The following is a 19,513-nucleotide window of genomic DNA, read 5'->3' as shown; positions in this document are numbered from 1 at the left end:
TCCAAAGGAATTCCTCTAACATTCTATTTAACTTATACCTTTTTTTACTCCTAGAAATATTTCTTCCTCCTGGGAAATTGGCTACCTGCCTCCCCCTTAGAAAAGTTGGTTAATGGATCTTTGTTTCTATGTTACTCTCAAAACTCAGAGTTTCACTTTACATTTTAATTCAATGCCCCTCAAATCATAACTCCTATTGCTTTCCTACAGATGGAAGTAGACAAGTCAACCACTTATCTTTTCTTTTTATTAGCTAATAGAAGACAATTGTAACCATCTCTTCATTTACCTCTGTAGGATTCTAACATTACATCAGTTTAAGGGAACAGAAAGGATTTGCCATGAGTCTCTTTAAGGCAGCCTTCACGTCCTTATTCCTCAGGCTGTAGATCATGGGATTCACCATAGGAATCACCAGTGTGTAAAACACGGATGCCAGTTTATCAGTATCTAGTGAGTGATTGGTTTGAGGCTGCAAATACATAAATAGCAAAGTACCGTAGAAAACTGTGACAGCCATCATATGTGAAGCACAGGTAGAAAATGCTTTTCTCCTTCCTTCTGATGACTGTATCCTTAGAATAGACAAAACAATGTCGAAATATGACACTATAACTATACTCATAGAAAAAAACCATATTTGTACCTGCAGATATAAAGACTGTTATTTCTGGAATGTAAGTATCAGTGCAAGACAATGCTAACAGAGGTAAATTATCACAATAAAAGTGGTTGATGATATTGGAAGAGCAATAAGACACAGAGAATACACAAAATGTAACAACAATAGATGTAGAAAAGCTATAGAGGTATGTGAGGGACATGAGAAGAAGGCAGATCCGTCGAGACACCACCACCATGTACATCAGAGGGTTGCAAATGGCTACATAGCGGTCATAGGCCATCACGGCCAGCATGTAAACCTCAGCTACAATAAAAAACAGGAATCCTCCCAGCTGGGTGGCACATTCATAGTATGAGGTGGTATTTTTAGTCACTATGAAGTTAATCAGCATTTTAGGGGCTATGACTGTAGAGGTGCCAAGGTTGATCATGGCCAAATGTCTCAGGAAAAAGTACATGGGAGTTTGAAGCTGAGAGTTGACACTGGTGAGGGTGATGATGCCCAGGTTTCCTGTGGCAGTCACCCCATAGATGACCAGGAAAACAAAGAAAAGGGGAATCTGCAGCTCTGGACGGTCTGAAATGCCTGTGAGAATGAACTCAGTGACATGGGTGATATTTCCTGAAGCCATGTAGGAACTACAAGTTTTTCTATTTGGGGAAGAAATGAAGACATGGTTATAGTTTAAAGGAAGTGTTTTCTAGTTCTGCAACTTACAGGGCAAGGCCAATTCCTAGGATGACATTTTCTGGAATTATGTTTTATTTTTGTTCACTTATTTTATTTAAGCCAAAATTTCTAGAACTAATAAGTAAAATTTGCAATTGTTTCCATAGAGTAAAAGAAAAAAATGGTAAACTACATTTACCATCCCAGCAGCCTAAAATCTTTTGTGTGTTTGTCTCATTTCAATCTAGCTTGCAAACCTTTGAAACCAAGGTTCATATCTTATGACTTCTTTACGGAATAAGAGAAAAGATGAATTTAAAGTCACAAATATATCAAGGAATCTTTTCAACTGCTTAATCTGACATTTCCTTGATAATAGAAGATTCTAGGTGCTATCCAGACCAATTGTCTTTATTCTGCTCTCTATAACTTGTGTTAGATGTATATTAAACTTGTGTATTCAACCATTCATATCTGCTAAATACTTTCTTTTTTATGTTTGCCATTTGATTAAAAGCAAGAAAAATGTGTAGCAAAACATCTTCAATGCTGTTTCTCAAAAAAAATTATGTCACTTAAAATTTTATCGTATTTGTAATTTCTGGACGTTATTTACTGGATACTGTTTCTTACCTCACCTTTCTGATTACACCTTTTTCTTTTTGTCCCACAAGCTTTATATTTTTTCATTTTTATTATTGTTATTGTTGTTGATATTGTAGTACTGAGGTCTGAACTTAGGGCCTCATTCTTGGGAGGCAGGTGCTCTACGATTGAGCCACATCTTCTGCCCTCTATTGCATTATTTCAATTATAATTTAATTTCTAAAATATGGTTAGGAGTATTTATATATTTTATAAAGTGTGTTTTCTCTTAATTGGACATTTTATCTTTTCACACATTTTTCCATTTTGTTGTAATAGAAAAATACATATTTTACATTTTTTTGATAAATTTCATGTTTGCTATAGAATCACATGCTATTTTAATGTTGTTAAATATATTCCTGTGATTATTCATGTTATTAAAGATTGCTTTCCACTAACTGAGCATATTATAATCCCTTGTAGTCACAATTGACTAAGGCACCTAGGCCAAGAAGTCCTGTGATAAGCTTTTATTCTAAAATTTGAACTTAATTTTGAAGGTCAAAATTATACTGCCGTAAATATCTGAGCAGTAAAAACCCAGTGCTTTGGATGTTTTCTCTCACTCTTACAAGTGTAGAGTAAAAAGAAAAAAACCCTGAAAATTGTAGTGAAAAAGGAATGACGAAATTATATGAAAAGAATCAGAGAAATGAGACTAAACTATATCATAGCAGTTTTGAACATCTGCTAAAAGTTAGTATTTGACAACTGCTATTAGTCAATCCCTTGATTTCTTTTAGTGATATTCTTATTTATTTCTTTTTTTTTTCATTTTTCTTTTATTATTCATATGTGCATACAAGGCTTGGTTCATATCTCCCCCCTGCCCCCACCCCCTCCCTTACCACCCACTCCGCCCCCTCCCTCTCCCCCCACCCCCTCAATACCCAGCAGAAACTATTTTGCCCTTATTTCTAATTTTGTTGTAGAGAGAGTATAAGCAATAATAGGAAAGAACAAGGGTTTTTGCTGGTTGAGATAAGGATAGCTATACAGGGCATTGACTCACATTGATTTCCTGTGCATGGGTGTTACCTTCTAGGTTAATGCTTTTTGATCTAACCTTTTCTCTAGTACCTGTTCCCCTTTTCCTATTGGCCTCAGTTGCTTTAAGGTATCTGCTTTAGTTTCTCTGCATTAAGGGCAACAAATGCTAGCTAGTTTTTTAGGTGTCTTACCTATCCTCACCCCTTCCTTGTGTGCTCTCGCTTTTATCATGTGCTCATAGTCCAATCCCCTTGTTGTGTTTGCCCTTGATCTAATGTCCACATATAAGGGAGAACATACAATTCTTGGTCTTTTGGGCCAGGCTAACCTCACTCAGAATGATGTTCTCCAATTCCATCCATTTACCAGCGAATGATAACATTTCGTTCTTCTTCATGGCTGCATAAAATTCCATTGTGTATAGATACCACATTTTCTTAATCCATTCGTCAGTGCTGGGGCATCTTGGCTGTTTCCATAACTTGGCTATTGTGAATAGTGCCGCAATAAACATGGATGTGCAGGTGCCTCTGGAGTAACAGTCTTTTGGGTATATCCCCAAGAGTGGTATTGCTGGATCAAATGGTAGATCGATGTCCAGCTTTTTAAGTAGCCTCCAAATTTTTTTCCAGAGTGGTTGTACTAGTCTACATTCCCACCAACAGTGCAAGAGGGTTCCTTTTTCCCCACATCCTCGCCAACACCTGTTGTTGGTGGTGTTGCTGATGATGGCTATTCTAACAGGGGTGAGGTGGAATCTTAGCGTGGTTTTAATTTGCATTTCCTTTATTGCTAGAGATGGTGAGCATTTTTTCATGTGTTTTCTGGCCATTTGAATTTCTTCTTTTGAGAAAGTTCTGTTTAGTTCCCGTGCCCATTTCTTTATTGGTTCATTAGTTTTGGGAGAATTTAGTTTTTTAAGTTCCCTATATATTCTGGTTATCAGTCCTTTGTCTGATGTATAGTTGGCAAATATTTTCTCCCACTCTGTGGGTGTTCTCTTCAGTTTAGAGACCATTTCTTTTGATGAACAGAAGCTTTTTAGTTTTATGAGGTCCCATTTATCTATGCTATCTCTTAGTTGCTGTGCTGCTGGGGTTTCATTGAGAAAGTTCTTACCTATACCTACTAACTCCAGAGTATTTCCTACTCTTTCCTGTATCAGCTTAAGAGTTTGATCCATTTTGAGTTAATCTTAGTATAGGGTGATATACATGGATCTAGTTTTCAGTTTTTTGCAGACTGCTAACCAGTTTTCCCAGCAGTTTTTGTTGAAGAGGCTGCTATTTCTCCATCGTATATTTTGAGCTCCTTTGTCAAAGACAAGTTGGTTATAGTTGTGTGCCTTCATATCTGGGTCCTCTATTCTGTTCCACTGGTCTTCATGTCTGTTTTTGTGCCAGTACCATGCTGTTTTTATTGTTATTCCTTTGTAATATAGTTTGAAGTCAGGTATTGTGATACCTCCTGCATTGTTCTTTTGACTGAGTATTGCCTTGGCTATTCGTGGCCTCTTGTGTTTCCATATAAATTTAACAGTAGATTTTTCAATCTCTTTAATGAATGTCATTGGAATTTTGATGGGAATTGCATTAAACATGTAGATTACTTTTGGGAGTATTGACATTTTTACTATGTTGATTCTACCAATCCATGAGCATGGGAGATCTCTCCATTTTCTATAGTCTTCCTCAATCTCTTTCTTCAGAAGTTTATAGTTTTCCTTGTAGAGGTCTTTCACATCTTTTGTTAGGTTTACACCTAGGTATTTGATTTTTTTTGAGGCTATTATAAATGGAATTGTTTTCATACATTCTTTTTCAGTTTGCTCATTGTTAGTGTATAGAAATGCTAATGATTTTTCTATGTTGATTTTATATCCTGCTACCTTGCTATAGCTATTGATGATGTCTAGAAGCTTCTGAGTAGAGTTTTTTGGGTCTTTAAGGTATAGGATCATGTCGTCTGCAAATAGGGATATTTTGACAGTTTCTTTACCGATTTGTATTCCTTTTATTCCTTCTTCTTGCCTAATTGCTCTGGCTAGGAATTCCAGTACTATGTTGAATAGGAGTGGAGATAGTGGGCATCCTTGTCTGGTTCCTGATTTTAGAGGGAATGGTTTCAGTTTTTCTCCGTTAAGTATAGTGCTGGCTGTAGGTTTGTCATATATAGCTTTTATAATGTTGAGGAACTTTCCTTCTATTCCTAGTTTTCTTAGAGCTTTTATCATGAAATGGTGTTGGATCTTATCAAAGGCTTTTTTTGCATCTATTGAGATGACCAAGTGGTTTTTGTCTTTGCTTCTGTTAATGTGGTTTATTATGTTTATTGATTTTCGTATGTTGAACCACCCCTGCATCCCTGGGATGAAGCCTACTTGGTCATGGTGAATAATCTTTTTGATGTGTTGCTGAATTCGGTTTGCCATTATTTTGTTGAGGATTTTTGCATCAATGTTCATTAAGGAGATTGGCCTATAGTTCTCCTTTTTGGAGGTGTCTTTGCCTGGTTTTGGGATAAGTGTAATACTGGCTTCATAAAATGTGTTTGGCAGTTTTCCTTCCCTTTCTATTTCGTGGAACAGTTTAAGGAGGGTTGGTATCAGTTCTTCTTTAAAGGTCTGATAGAATTCAGCAGAGAATCCATCAGGTCCTGGACTTTTCTTTTTGGGGAGACTCTTGATTGCTGCTTCAATTTCAGTTTGTGTTATAGGTCTATTCAGGTGATTAATTTCCTCTTGGTTCAGTTTTGGATGATCATATGTATCTAGAAATCTGTCCACTTCTTTTAGATTTTCAAATTTATTTGAATATAGGTTCTCAAAGTAGTCTCTGATGATTTCCTGGACTTCCATGGTGTTTGTTGTTATCTCTCCTTTTGCATTCCTAATTCTACTAATTTGGGTTTTTTCTTTCCTCATTTTAGTCAAATTTGCCAGAGGTCTATCGATCTTGTTTGTTTTTTCAAAGAACCAACTTTTTGTTTCATAATTCTTTGTATGGTTTTTTTGGTTTCTATTTCGTTGATTTCAGCTCTTATTTTTATTATTTCTCTCCTTCTATTTGTTTTGGGATTTGCTTGCTCTTGTTTTTCTAGGAGTTTGAGATGTATCATTAGGTCATTGATTTGGGATCTTTCAATCTTTTTAATATATGCACTCATGGCTATAAACTTTCCTCTCAACACTGCCTTAGCTGTGTCCCATAGATTCTGGTAGGCTGTGTTTTCATTTTCATTGACTTCCAGGAACTCTTTAATTTCCTCTTTTATTGCATCGATGATCCACTCTTCATTAAGTAATGAGTTATTTAGTTTCCAGCTGTTTGCATGTTTTTTGTCTTTACTTTTGTTGTGGAGTTCTACTTTTACTGCATTGCGGTCAGATAGTATGCACGGTATTATTTCTATTTTCTTATATTTGCTGAGACTTGCTTTGTGCCCTAGGATATGATCTATTTTGGAGAAGGTTTCATGGGCTGCTGAGAAGAATGTATATTGTGTAGAGGTTGGATGAAATGTTCTGTAGACATCTACTAGGTCCATTTGATCTATTGCATATTTTAGATCTTGGATTTCTTTATTGAGTTTTTGTTTGGATGACCTATCTATTGATGACAATGGGGTGTTAAAGTCTCCCACAACCACTGTGTTGGCATTTTATATGCTTTTAGGTCTTTCAGGGTATGTTTGATGAAATTGGGTGCGTTGACATTGGGTGCATACAGATTGATGATTGTTATTTCCTTTTGGTCTATTTCCCCTTTTATTAGTATGGAATGTCCTTCTTTATCTCATTTGATCAATGTAGGTTTGAAGTCTACTTTGTCAGAGACAAGTATTGCTACTCCTGCCTGTTTTGGGGGGCCATTGGCTTGGTAAATCTTCTTCCAGCCTTTCATCCTAAGCAGATGCTTATTTCTGTCAGTGAGATGAGTCTCCTGTAAGCAACAAATTGTTGGATCTTCTTTTTTAATCCATTTTGTCAAACGGTGTCTTTTGATGGGTGAATTAAGTCCATTAACATTAAGCGTTAGTACTGATAGGTATGTGGAGATTCCTGCCATTTAGTTGTCTTAGTTGTTTGAAGGGTTGATTGTGTGTACCTAACTTGATGTTACTCTCTTCTGTCTTGCTTTTTCTTATCCTGTGGTTTGGTGCTGCCTGCCTTTTCATGGTTAAGTTGGGTGTCACTTTCTGTGTGCAGGATCCCTTGCAGAATCTTTTGTAATGGTGGCTTTGTGGTCACATATTGTTTTAGTTTCTGCTTATCATGGAAGACTTTTATTGCTCCATCTATTTTGAATGATAGCTTTGCTGGGTAGAGTATCCTGGGGTTAAAGTTATTTTCATTCAGTGCCCGGAAGATCTCACCCCACGCTCTTCTTGCTTTTAATGTTTCTGTTGAGAAGTCTGCTGTGATTTTGATGGGTTTACCTTTGTATGTTACTTGTTTTTTCTCTCTTACAGCCTTCAATATTCTTTCCTTAGTTTCTGAACTTGTTGTTTTAATGATGATATGTCATGGGGTAGTTCTATTTTGATCTGGTCTGTTTGGTGTCCTGGAGACCTCTTGCATCTGTATGGGAATATCTTTCTCTAGATTTGGGAAATTTTCCGTTATTATTTTGTTGAATATATTACGCATTCCCTTCGCTTGCACCTCTTCTCCTTCTTCGATGCCCATGATTCTCAAGTTTGGTCTTTTGATGGAGTCAGTGAGTTCTTGCATTTTCTTTTCACAAGTCTTGAGTTGTTTAATTAATAGTTCTTCGGTTTTTCCTTTAATTACCATTTCATCTTCAAGTTCTGAGATTCTGTCTTCTGTTTGTTCTATTCTGCTGGATTGGCCTTCCATTTTGTTTTGCAGTTCTGTTTCGTTCTTTTTTCTGAGGTTTTCCATATCCTGGCTGTTTTCTTCTTTATTGTTGTCTATTTTTGTCCTGAGTTCATTTATCCATTTATTCATTGTGTTCTCTCTTTCACTTTGGTGTTTATACAGTGCTTCTATGGTTTCCTTTATTTCTTCTTTTGCTTTTTCAAATTCTCTATTTTTATTGTCTTGGAATTTCTTGAGTGTCTCCTGTACATTTTGGTTGACCCTGTCCAGTATCATCTCTATAAAATTCTCATTGAGTACCTGTAGTATGTCTTCTTTTAAATTATTCTTGTGGGCTTCATTGGGTCCTTTGTCATAGTTTATCTTCATTTTGTTGGAGTTTGGATCTGAGTTTCTGTTCTCTTCATTCCCCTCTGGTTCCTGTACTAATTTTTTGCTGTGGGGAAACTGGTTTCCCTGTTTTTTCTGTCTTCCTGTCATTGTCTTTGGTGTTGTTACTGTCCCTGCACTGTGTGCAATTAAGTGTTTTCTAGCTTGTAATAATAACAGTGGTAATATTTAGAATGGAAGGGTGAGCTGAGATGGAAAGCAAGAAGTTAAAGGAAAGGGGAAAACAAATATACAGACAAGAGGGAGAAAGCAGAACAAGGTATCAGACAAGAGAGTTTCAAAGGTATAAACAGGGAGTGTTAGTGTACTAATAGACAGTAAGCTGAACAGACATTAGAGAGACAGAGAGAGGATTGAAAATCAAAGATAAAAAAATAAAAAATAAGTAAATGAAAGAAATATCTATATATAAAATTGAATTAAAATAAAATTGAAAATAGAAAATTAAAAAAAAAAAAAACCAAAAAACTTCCAAGTTTATATGCAATGCAGTTTCAGTCTTAATAATCTGGGTGACCATCTCAATCTCCAGTCCTGGAGTTGGTGCCTCAGATGTTGTTGTGTAGTTGTCTCATCAAAGGGGATGCATAAAGTAGAACAAAACTACACACACACACACACACACACACACACACACACACACACACACACAAAGCCCCACCAAGTGTCCCAAGTTCAAATGCAATACAGTTTCAGTAAGTTTTTCAGCTTGCAGGTGTAATTCGGTTGTTCTCTCATCAAAGGTAAGGAGAAAAAGAAAAAAAAGAGTCTGGAGGCAGTTCTGAGAGTGGTATCTGCAACTGTGTCTTGCCTGCCTGCTGCTCTCAGCCTGTAGCTGGCGGTGTTATTTATGCAGATCTCTGGGGTGAGCTAGCACTCACCTGGTCCCACAGGCTTTGTTTGCTCAGAGTTCTCCTGTGCGGGAGCCTCTGCTACAGGCTTTCCCCTTTCCAAGCACTGGGAAAGGTGACACTGCCCCTGAGTTGTCAGGCCTGCGTGTTTATTTACAGTTCATGTGGGAGGTGGGTCTTCCCCCCTATCTTCTGAAGTTTTCCTCCCACTGCCAGTTTCAGAAGCTTTTCTGCTCCTGCTTACTGGGCAGTGCTGCTGCTCCTGCCGGACGCCATGTTTATTTACAGTTCACGTGGGAAGTGGGTCTTCCCCCCTCTCCTGAGGAGTTTTTCTCTCTCCTCCACTCTCACAAGCGTCCCTGCTCCTGGTTGCTGGCGCGCCCCGCTCCCACCAGAGGCTCTCTGGCCCGCCCGGCTTGTTTATTTACAGTCCCGGGAAGGATTCCCTTCCCCAAATCTTCAGCGCTCAGGGCGCCCCACCCTCTTTCCAGCGTGTCTTAACTGTTCTTATTGCTTATTACTCAGTTTCTCTTTTTTTCCTGGGTGGAGGTCAGTGTCCAGGGGGCTATGCTGCTCTGGCCCAGGCTTGTCTGTGGGAGTACTGCGGTACTGCAAAGCTCACCTGGTCTGCGTCTTCCCAAGCCGTATGGGCGCCGGCCCCTGGCGGCCCTGGGGGCCCTCCTCGTTTCTCTGTTTAACGTGAAGTGGAGATTCTCTGCGCTGGCTGGAGATGTGGAGGGGTCAAAATTATGCCTTTTCTCAGTGATTATGCCTGCAAAGTGTGTCTCCAGCGTCTCTCCAAGATTTCACTATAGGAGGGTCGCTTTCTGCTTCCTACCTCTAGCCGCCATCTTGGAATCTCTATTTATTTCTTAAGTACATATATTTTCAATTTCTACTCTGTGGCACAGAATGCTCCAGCTTCGGATAAATTATCTGTCCTTCATGGACCTGCTATTCCAGTTACAGAACAGCCAAAATCTGTTAAAGAAACATGCAAGCGAGATAACTGTGGATTGTAATGGGTCAATTACACAGAAACAAGAAGATACATTAAGATAAGCTGGGAGAATGATTTCACAGCTGACATTAGGGAAGACCTCTCTGAGAAGGTGACCTTCAAATTAAAATCAAAAGTACTTGAATCAACCAGCTATTTACAAAATTGCACAAAATCCATTCCAGGATTCTATGCAATAGCCAAAAAGTGAAAAATGCTGTTTTCACATGGAAAATAATGCAGAGAACTTAAGTTTTTAAAACTTTCTTGGGGATTGGGAAGTATGGATTATGAAGAGGAAGTAAATAATTAGTAAAAGCAGACAGCAGACATGATAGTATCTATTTGTCCTGTATTTTTTTGGGGCGGGCAGTATGAAGATTTGAACTCAGGATTTTACGATGGTTAGGCAAGTGTTCTACAATTTGAGAGACACCTCCATACCTCTTGTCTTTCATTTTTGCTTTAAGTTATTTTTAGATATGTTCTTGCTTTTTGGGTAGGCCAGCCTGGGACCATGATCCCCTACTTAAGCTCCTGTGTTGCTGGCATTACAGACATGTACCACCATCCCTGACTTGTTCTTTTAAGTTGGAGATCTCTCTAACTTTTGCCCAAGCTGGAACCCTAGTCCTCCTGATCTCTGCCTCCCAAGTAGTTGTGATCATATGTAAGAACCAATGTGCCTGGCTTGGATTTCATTTTATGTGAATTATAAAGATAGATGAGTACTATGATAAGCTTTAAGTTGTAAAATTATTACACAAGACTTTGAGAAGAAAATCAATGGTAAAGACTAGGAAAAGCTTGGGGAAGAACATAAGTGTAATATAAAAACACAAAAACCTAGATGAATATAATGGGATTTTCAAGATTATGTTGGCTTTAGCCAAAGTGCAGAAGCTGGGGATAAAGAGAACTGGTAAATTTGAATGACTGGGAGCAAAAAGAAGAAAAACTCAAGGTAATTCATCTGATGAATTACATGGGAGATATATGAGGAAATAGCAGATGCAGTACATTAAGAAAGACTTTTGAGAGTTGCCAGTGGCAATTGGGTGAATTTGAATGACATTTTGAATATTACAGGATATGACTTAAGATGGAGGAATCAAAGTGAAGCTGTCAATGAACTGTGCTTCAAGTGCTTATGAATTAGTTGAGTTAGAACTTAAGTCACACATGTTGGTGGGGTGCTTGAGAAATTCAATCTTAATGAGAGTGTTTCATCTCTTTCAAGACTTCTTTTTCTAATTTATAACCATACATTTGAATACATATTCAATACATATTTGAAAAGTGTCTCCACTTTTTTTCACAAGTTATCCAGCTAAAATGAAGTTTTCATTTGAGATAAAAGAGCATTAGTAAAACTATGATATACTCTCTGAGCAAATACCCATTACTTCTGTACTGGTAAAATTTACTCAAGTCTATGAAACACCATGATGTCAGCTTTAATTTGGAAACATGAACAGCTGGATCATGTTTGACATATTGTACTCCTGAAAACACTTACACAACTTGGAAACAAATTTTAGCTTAGGCATTTTGTTACTTGATAATAGGTAATTCCCAGTGATTTCCAAAAACTAGAAGTGAAGTAGTGATTTAAGACTGTTTTTAGATATTTTAAGGATTATTATAAAAAATAAAGAATATTTTTTACACACCTCTAATAAAGAATAAGCATCATGTTCTTAGTGAAAATATCCAGATGGCTGCAGTGAGAACTCTTGTGGCTCTTATAAACCTTTGAGATGCAATCACTGAAGCACAGCTGACTACAGGATCCACACATTGCCTGTTACCTCCTTGGGAAGGATGTCACCTGGGAGTTGTTCCTTGACAAGGCTGTCCCTTAGGAATTCATCCATACACCTCTCCAGTATTCTCTGTGTCAGTCAGAGCCCATTTACTGAACTGAATTTTTTTTGGTTTATTTATTCATTTATTCATCTATGCACACATTGTTTGGGCCATCTCTCCCTACTGTGCCCTGTTCCTTCCATCTTTCCTACCCTTCCTTGCTTCCAGGCAGAACCTGTTCTGCCCTCTTCTCCAATTTTGTTGAAGAGAAGACAACAAAATATTCTGCATATTAGGAATCAAGGAAACAGTCTCAAAATAACATCAGAAAGAATAAATACTCATAAACAAGTTTAATGTATGCAGAACATATGCACTGTTGACTACAAAGTTTTTCAGGGAGGGATTTTAAAAAGATCTCAGTAAGTGGAGACAGGACTAGGGTACTAAAACTTGTGAAGTTGGGAATTCTCATCGATCTACCGCAATCATTATAAAAATTCTACCAGTTGTTCTTCACAGATAATTATGCAGATGATCTCAAATTTATCCAGCTGCTTTAAAATCCATAGTACTATTAATTACATACATATTCTGCAAATGTTTAAGTTGGGCTCAGTTTTCTGAAATGAAAACACATCTTGTTTTGATGCACTCTGGGGTAGTGTTCAGGCTTCTCAGTCAAACTTCTGGTGTGAATCTCAGCATTTTCCATTACTAGCTGGAAGACTAGTAATTTATTTAATCTTCTCTAAGGCTCAATTATCTTATGTATGAAATTTAGTTAAAGTGAAAAAATATTTTGACTTAGGTTAAGAAATAAATGAATTTTTTTGATTAGACAATGAAAAACTATGAATTACTTATCACACTAGCAGAAATATTTGGTGATTCTATTAAATTTATAATAGCTACACATTAATCCATGTCATATTTGGTACTTCTGTTATTATTATCATTAAGTGATGCAAGGGTTTGAACTCAGGGCCTCCTGATTACTAGGTAGTTGCTCTGCCATTTGAACCATGCTCCCATCCTTTATTATTTATTTTAATTAAGTATTTTGATATGCAAAAATTCACAAGTTATAGGGCAGGTGGAGTGGTTCAAATGGTAGAGCCCCTGACTGGGAAGAATGAGGCCCTGAGTTCAAACCTCAGTACAATTAAAAAAAATCATAGATTATAAACAGATTCTTTGTATGAGAACTATGGTTACAATGGGGCACATAAAGCTTTGATTATTAGTTTTTCATAATATTTCTATTTTCAGTATTTGACTGTGGTCTAGGACTTTTTTCTACCTTCCTTTTCTATGAACCATACTCATATATTGTAGGCTCAGGGTGGGTCACAGTGAATAGTGTCATTCTCTGGTGGACAGCAGAAGGCACTAAGCATTGGTGGAATTTTCTGTCTGATATGTTTCTTTCTAAGTCTTCCCTTCCTTCTATGGTTAATAAGTCCTACTTACACTTCCGAAATACCACAAACTTCTTTTGCCATACTGGTTTCCACTAGAATAGGAAGCTCTTATGTATTTACGATAATTTTTGGTACTTATGAAATTTTTAGCATATGAATACATGGAAGACAGAGAGCAGAGCACATCAAATCCGTGATATCCTCAGGTATTGCACCTCTGTATTCCATCTCATTCTCTTTGGTCATAGCCCATTCCTATTAGCATTTTCATTCTTGATGCTACTTTGGCCATATCTTCTCCCAGAAGCTTTTTAACAGTGAATGATATTTCTTTGGATTACCATTGTGTACCTATACTTTTTTACATAATATTTTACTATCCTTAATAAATAATAATTTTTATATCCATGCTTTCTACATTCAATAGTAATGGTGTTATGTATATATTCATAGAAATGATAAATTTATAGTGTATCCTTTACTGGAGGCATTCACTTTATTTTTTAACATATAATACTTTTTTTTAAATGCTAGCAGCAAATGAGAGTAGTGGATGAATCTCACTTATGGTTCTCCACAGAAGTGAGGAGGTAAAAGACAGAAATGGGTAATATTTACTCATTTTTTTTAGTTGAGGAAGCTAAGATAAAGAAAGATATTGAGAAAAGTTGTTTTCCAATAAACCTGCACTCATACTATTGTTAGTATTATATACAGCATAAAATTTTTAAACGTGAACTACAGAAACATAGGCTTAATTCAACTATATCATTGCAAAAGGAGTAATCTAACCTTTCTCTTTACTTCAGGATTCAAATAAAATAACAGTATTTAAGAATTCTTCAGAGTACTAGATACATATAAGTAGTACTGTATTAATTTTTTATAACATTGGATTAGCAAGTGCTTTCTCAGTTGAGAAATAGTTACTGTATTTAACTGATTTGACTTGAAAATTCAAATAAGAAGTTGTCATCAATGCATAATAGACACAATAGAATCCAATATATTTCATTGGATCAATATATGCTTATGCAACACAACTTTCTAAATCTGAAAATTACCATTGTGGACCATCAATATACCTTAAAATACGAACAGCATGATGCAACAATTTTTTTCTTTAACTTGTGGTAATGTATTCCATATTTCAATGAACAATTTAATTAGAGAAGTAATTCAATGGAAGCCAAGTTTGTCATTTTATACAGAAAGTTCTTTTTGAATGAATATTTTATAAAATTTCATGAAACATTATATGCAAACATGCATATTAAGATGAAAGTGCAAATAGAACAATTGAGGCATATTTGGGCTAAATAGTGAAACCCTGCCTCAAAATAAAGATGAAAGCATAATGCAAAATAAAATGGGAATGAATGTGGCTCTAGCAATGGGAAGAAAAATTGGCCTACAAATTAGACTGAATATGTCCTCAGTAAGGCAGCTTGGAAGGTCCCCCATCATAATTTTTCTGAGTCTCTAAGTCTAATTTTCTCATGTAGTATTGCATTCTTTTTCTTACATCATAATTATTATGAGCAAAGATTTAGTGCTAATACTTAAAATATAGCTTCATATTGTTACTGACTCAGGAGTATTGTGAAAATACATATCTTTTCCAGTGAAGTTCTTTGATATTTCACAAGATTCATTCTTAAGTTCCATGCCAGAATATCCTATGAGTGTTTTAAAAATGGCTTTATGGACTTTATCTTATGATTGTGATTTGATAATTCTAAAGTATGACCTGTTCATTCCTATATTTTCAAAGTCATGCAGCAAATTAAGGACTATCAGAAAAGAACAAAATTTTAAAAAATAACAAAGTTTTCCTGTAATTATGTAAATTATGCCCCTGGAAATAAACCATACAGTATGAGACTTTTTTTTCACAAACTAAAGAAGAATGACATGTAGAGTAAGGTGAAAGAAATATCTTTATAGAATCTACTAAGCTTATAAATAAAATCTATTATGAAAATAGATTTTATTTTGTGATGTCATTAAAATTACCCAAAAATTTAAAATATTTTTATTGAAAACTTATACATTGATTGGACTGAAATAATTTCAGGCCTATTATTTTTTATATAAATTTTTATTTGGATATATTCATGATACAGAGGGGGTTTCATAGTGACAATTCTGACTACAATTATATTGTATATTGGTTACATTGCCTCCATCATCTCTCCCCCTCAGTCCCTGCCCACCCTACTTAAAGCAATTGCAAGATGTTTTCTAGTTCTGTTTTATATAGGTATATGAAGTCCATGAATGTGCTCAATTGTGTCTGATTTTGGAAGCTAAGTAGGGTCGGGCTGGGTTAGTACTCGGATGGGAGACTTGTCCTTAAGCCATCACAATACAAAATCATTTTTTGTATTCAGTTATTCATTCAAAAAATATTAGGAAAGACATATTTTTCATTCTTGCTAGGCAAGCACTCTATCATTTGAGCAGCACTGCTCGCTGCCCTAAGAATTTATTTATTTATTTATTATTTTTGCAGTACTGGGGCTTGAACTCAGGGCCTACACCTTGAGCCACTCCACCAGCCCTATTTTGTGTTGAGTTTTTTCTACATAGGGTCTCATGAGGTATTTGCCCGGGCTGGCTTTGAACCAAGATCTTCCTGATCTCTGCAATCTAGGATTGCAGGCATGAGCCACCAGTGCCTGGCTCAAGAGGTGTGTTTTAAATATAACTTTCAGTTTATATTAAATAACTGAGCTATAAAAAGAATTTTAATTATCTCTTTTTATAGTTTTTCAAAATGTAGTGATCCACTATATTCAATAAATCATGAGTAAACAACAAGAGAAAAAGAAAGCCAGAGTTAAAAAAAATCATCTTTACTTCTTATGTCCATATATTTTTACTTCATTAGAAGTTCTTTAACTTTATTAAAAAAAATCATATTTCTTTCTTGGATCGTGGAAACATTTCTTTCAAAGCGGTCAACAGAGTACTCCTGAGTAAAGATAATGAGTAGCATATATGTTTCTGTTTCCCTTATAATTGAAGGAGCTTCAGTTTATTCTTTGAATCCAGTGCTCTTCAAACCTTAGCTCCTCATATTTCCCAGGATTGCCTTTAAACCTGTAAGCCAGTCACCTAAATTTTCTTTTTATTACAAAATGGCAGGTAATCTTAACCACTTCTGGATTTACTTGTAGGATTTGAACATTACATCAGCTTGAGAGAATAGCAGGGTTTTGCCATGAATCTCTTTAAGGCATCCTTCATGTCCTTATTCCTCAGGCTGTAGATCTGGGATTCAGCACAGGAATCACTAGTGTGTAAAACATGGATGCCAATTTATCAGTATCTAGTGAGTGGTTGGTTTGAGGCTGCAAATACATGCAGCAAAGTACCCTAGAAAACTGTGACAGCCATCATACGTGAAGCACAAGAAGAAAATGCTTTTCTCCTTCCTTCTGATGACTGTATCCTTAGAATAGACAAAAGAATGTTGAAATATGACACCAGAACTATAATCATAGACAAAAACAAATTCGTAGCTGCAGATATAAAGACAAAAGTTTGTGGAAAGTAAGTATCAGAGCAGGACAATGCTAACAATGGGACATTATCACAGTAAAAATGATTGATGACTTTGGAAGAGCAGTAGGACACAGAAAATACACAAGATGAAACAACAGCAGCTGTAGAAAAGCCATAAAGGTAAGTGAGGGACACCAGAAGAAGACAAATCTGTTGAGACACCACCACTATGTACAGCAGGGGATTGCAAATGGCCACATAGCGGTCATAGGCCATCACGGCCAGAATAAAGATCTCTGCTACAATGAAAACCAGGAATCCTCCCAGCTGGATGGCACATTCATAGTATGAGGTGGTATTTTAGTCACTAAGAAGTTAATCAGCATTTTAGGGACAATGACTGTAGAGTTGCCAAGGTTGATGATGGCCAAATGTCGCAGGAAAAACTACATGGGGGTTTGAAGCCGAGAGTCAACACTGATGAGGGTGATGATGCCCAAGTTTCCTGCGGCAGTCACCCCATAGATGACCAGGAAAACAAAGAAAAGGGGAATCTGCAGCTCTGGACAGTCTGAAATGCCTGTGAGAATGAACTCAGTGACATGGGTGATATTTCCTGAAGCCATGTAGGAGCTGGAAATTCATCTGTATGGGGAAGAAAAGAAGTGATTGCAAACTCTAAGGAATTTATAAGATTCCATAGATGGGAAAGGCAGGATGTTCTTGAATTACATGTTAATGTAACTGGGTTATTAAAGCAAATTTCTAGGTCTCATAAACAGACTTGCAATAGTGCAGAGTGAGGAAAATCATCAGTCATATTGTATTATAGATATGTTCTTTCCTTGCAAACATTTGGAGATGTGATTCATATTTTGGGACTTATTAAGTGTCAGAAAAGAAGAGGAATTGCTTAGTAGCAAATAATACAAAGTATTTTGACAATTTCCTGATCTGAACTTTGTGGCTTTCTGCCTAAAGAACAGATGATTCCAGACAGTCTCCGGACTCATTTTTACCTTCTATCCTAGCACAACTTTTATTTTCAATGACTTTAGCTTCCATAATCTACCACCCATGTCTATTCAGCTGTTTTGCATTTTCAGTTCTCATTTTGTTAACTCAGAAAAAATACATGACGATATGTCCTTAGATCTATTTTCAGGCTGCTAATTCTCTTTTTAGTCTTTAAAAATTGTATTAGTAAAAGTTTTATCATTTTATAATTTCTTGTCAGTTTTCTTTACTGTATACTGCTTCCTACCCTTCTACTCTTAGTCTTTGTCCTCTTCTACATGAGCATATTCCTTCCATTGCACTTTCCAATCATAATATTACTTATCAAATAGTATAGTACTATTTTTCATAATTTAAAAATATGTCTACATTTGATTTCAGTTAATCTTTTAATTTAACTTTTAAATGTTTAAATTTTTGTCATTATTATAATAAAGTCTGGTTTATTTTGGGTAGTTTTATGATAATTACAATGCATACCTTTGCCATAGGACCACATATTATTTAAATATGGTTAAATATTTCCCTAGAGTTGTGTATTATAATAATGGTTACTTGCCCCAACTTAAGCCACATTCAATTGTCACATTGATAGCACATTACCCAAGGAAGTCACATCATAAACCCTAATCTAAAATTCCAGAAAGTCAACATTATCTCAACTGAGAAGTAAAAGCTCAGAGCTGTTGGCACCTTTTCTCCTTTTAAAAAGGACAAAATAGAACCAAAAAAATAGAATCTTTATCTGCCGTTGGACAAAAAATGAAGGAAGCAACAATGTAAAGTGAAGCAGAGAAATAAAATGAAATTAATTACAGCATTATTGAAAATCTAATGCACTTTTTTCCAGAACACACACATTAAAACATATTTGTACTTATTCATTAACCATAAAACTATTGAATTTTTACTCTGTGCCAAATAATGTTCAAGCTTCCCATAAATCACTTGTCCCATTTATAAATGTCTGTTAAAGAAACATATAAACAAGATAATTTCCGAGCACATTAAACACTATGAGTAAATTAAACACGGAGGTACAAAGATAACTGAGGAGCATAATTCTACATGGGATGGTAGAGAAATCCTTTCTGAAAATGTCACATTTGAATTGAAACCTAAAGAAAAAGACGCACCCAAATATTTAATGAGTAACAGGAAGAACCTTCCAGAATTCTAAGCAACAAGGAATATGTGTGAATATGTTGCTTTGAGGCAAACAATAAAATATTTAAGATATTTATGAGTAGAAAAGGGGAGGTTAGTGGAGGAGAGCATGACTGGATTATAATGAGAATGAGAGGTTTAGTAAAATCAGACCACACAGTACATAATAAATATTTGGGTTTTCTTATAAATTAATAGTAAACTGTGAAGAAATTTTAAGATAGGTCAATAATATGACCAGCTGTGAGTGTTCAAAGTGATCAAAATGATGTTTTTAACATATTAAATTTTGTGTACTCATAAAATACTTATTAAACATTTGGCAATCAAATATTATAATCCAGAGTACATTGGTATTTTCATGGGTGCTTGAAAAACTTCATTCTAAGCAATGAGAATATTTTTCATTTATTTCAAGTTTCTCTTCCTTTAATTTAAAAATTAAAAATTTATTAAAAATTTTTAATATGTTCCTCATTCAATTTATTTCATTTTCCATGGATAGTCAACTTTATTAGTTTAGGGATTCTGGTTTAAGGTAGAATAAAAAGAAAGTGTCAGGCATGGTGGTAC

At 35.8% G+C, this 19,513-nt stretch overlaps 2 pseudogenes; both read right to left on the bottom strand.

Annotated features, from left to right (window-relative positions):
- Window positions 1-307: 307 nt before the first annotated feature.
- Window positions 308-1,256, bottom strand: LOC109701680 (olfactory receptor 8J3-like; annotated as a pseudogene).
- A 15,182-nt stretch (window positions 1,257-16,438) lies between these two features.
- Window positions 16,439-17,541, bottom strand: LOC141425734 (olfactory receptor 8J3-like; annotated as a pseudogene).
- Between the last annotated feature and the right edge of the window lie 1,972 nt (window positions 17,542-19,513).

This window comes from Castor canadensis, chromosome 1 (assembly GCF_047511655.1).
Source record: "Castor canadensis chromosome 1, mCasCan1.hap1v2, whole genome shotgun sequence".
In the NCBI taxonomy this organism is placed as follows: Eukaryota; Metazoa; Chordata; class Mammalia; order Rodentia; family Castoridae; genus Castor; species Castor canadensis.
The sequence above is the reverse complement of the archived record's forward strand: the minus strand, read 5'-3'. Positions and strand labels throughout refer to the sequence as shown.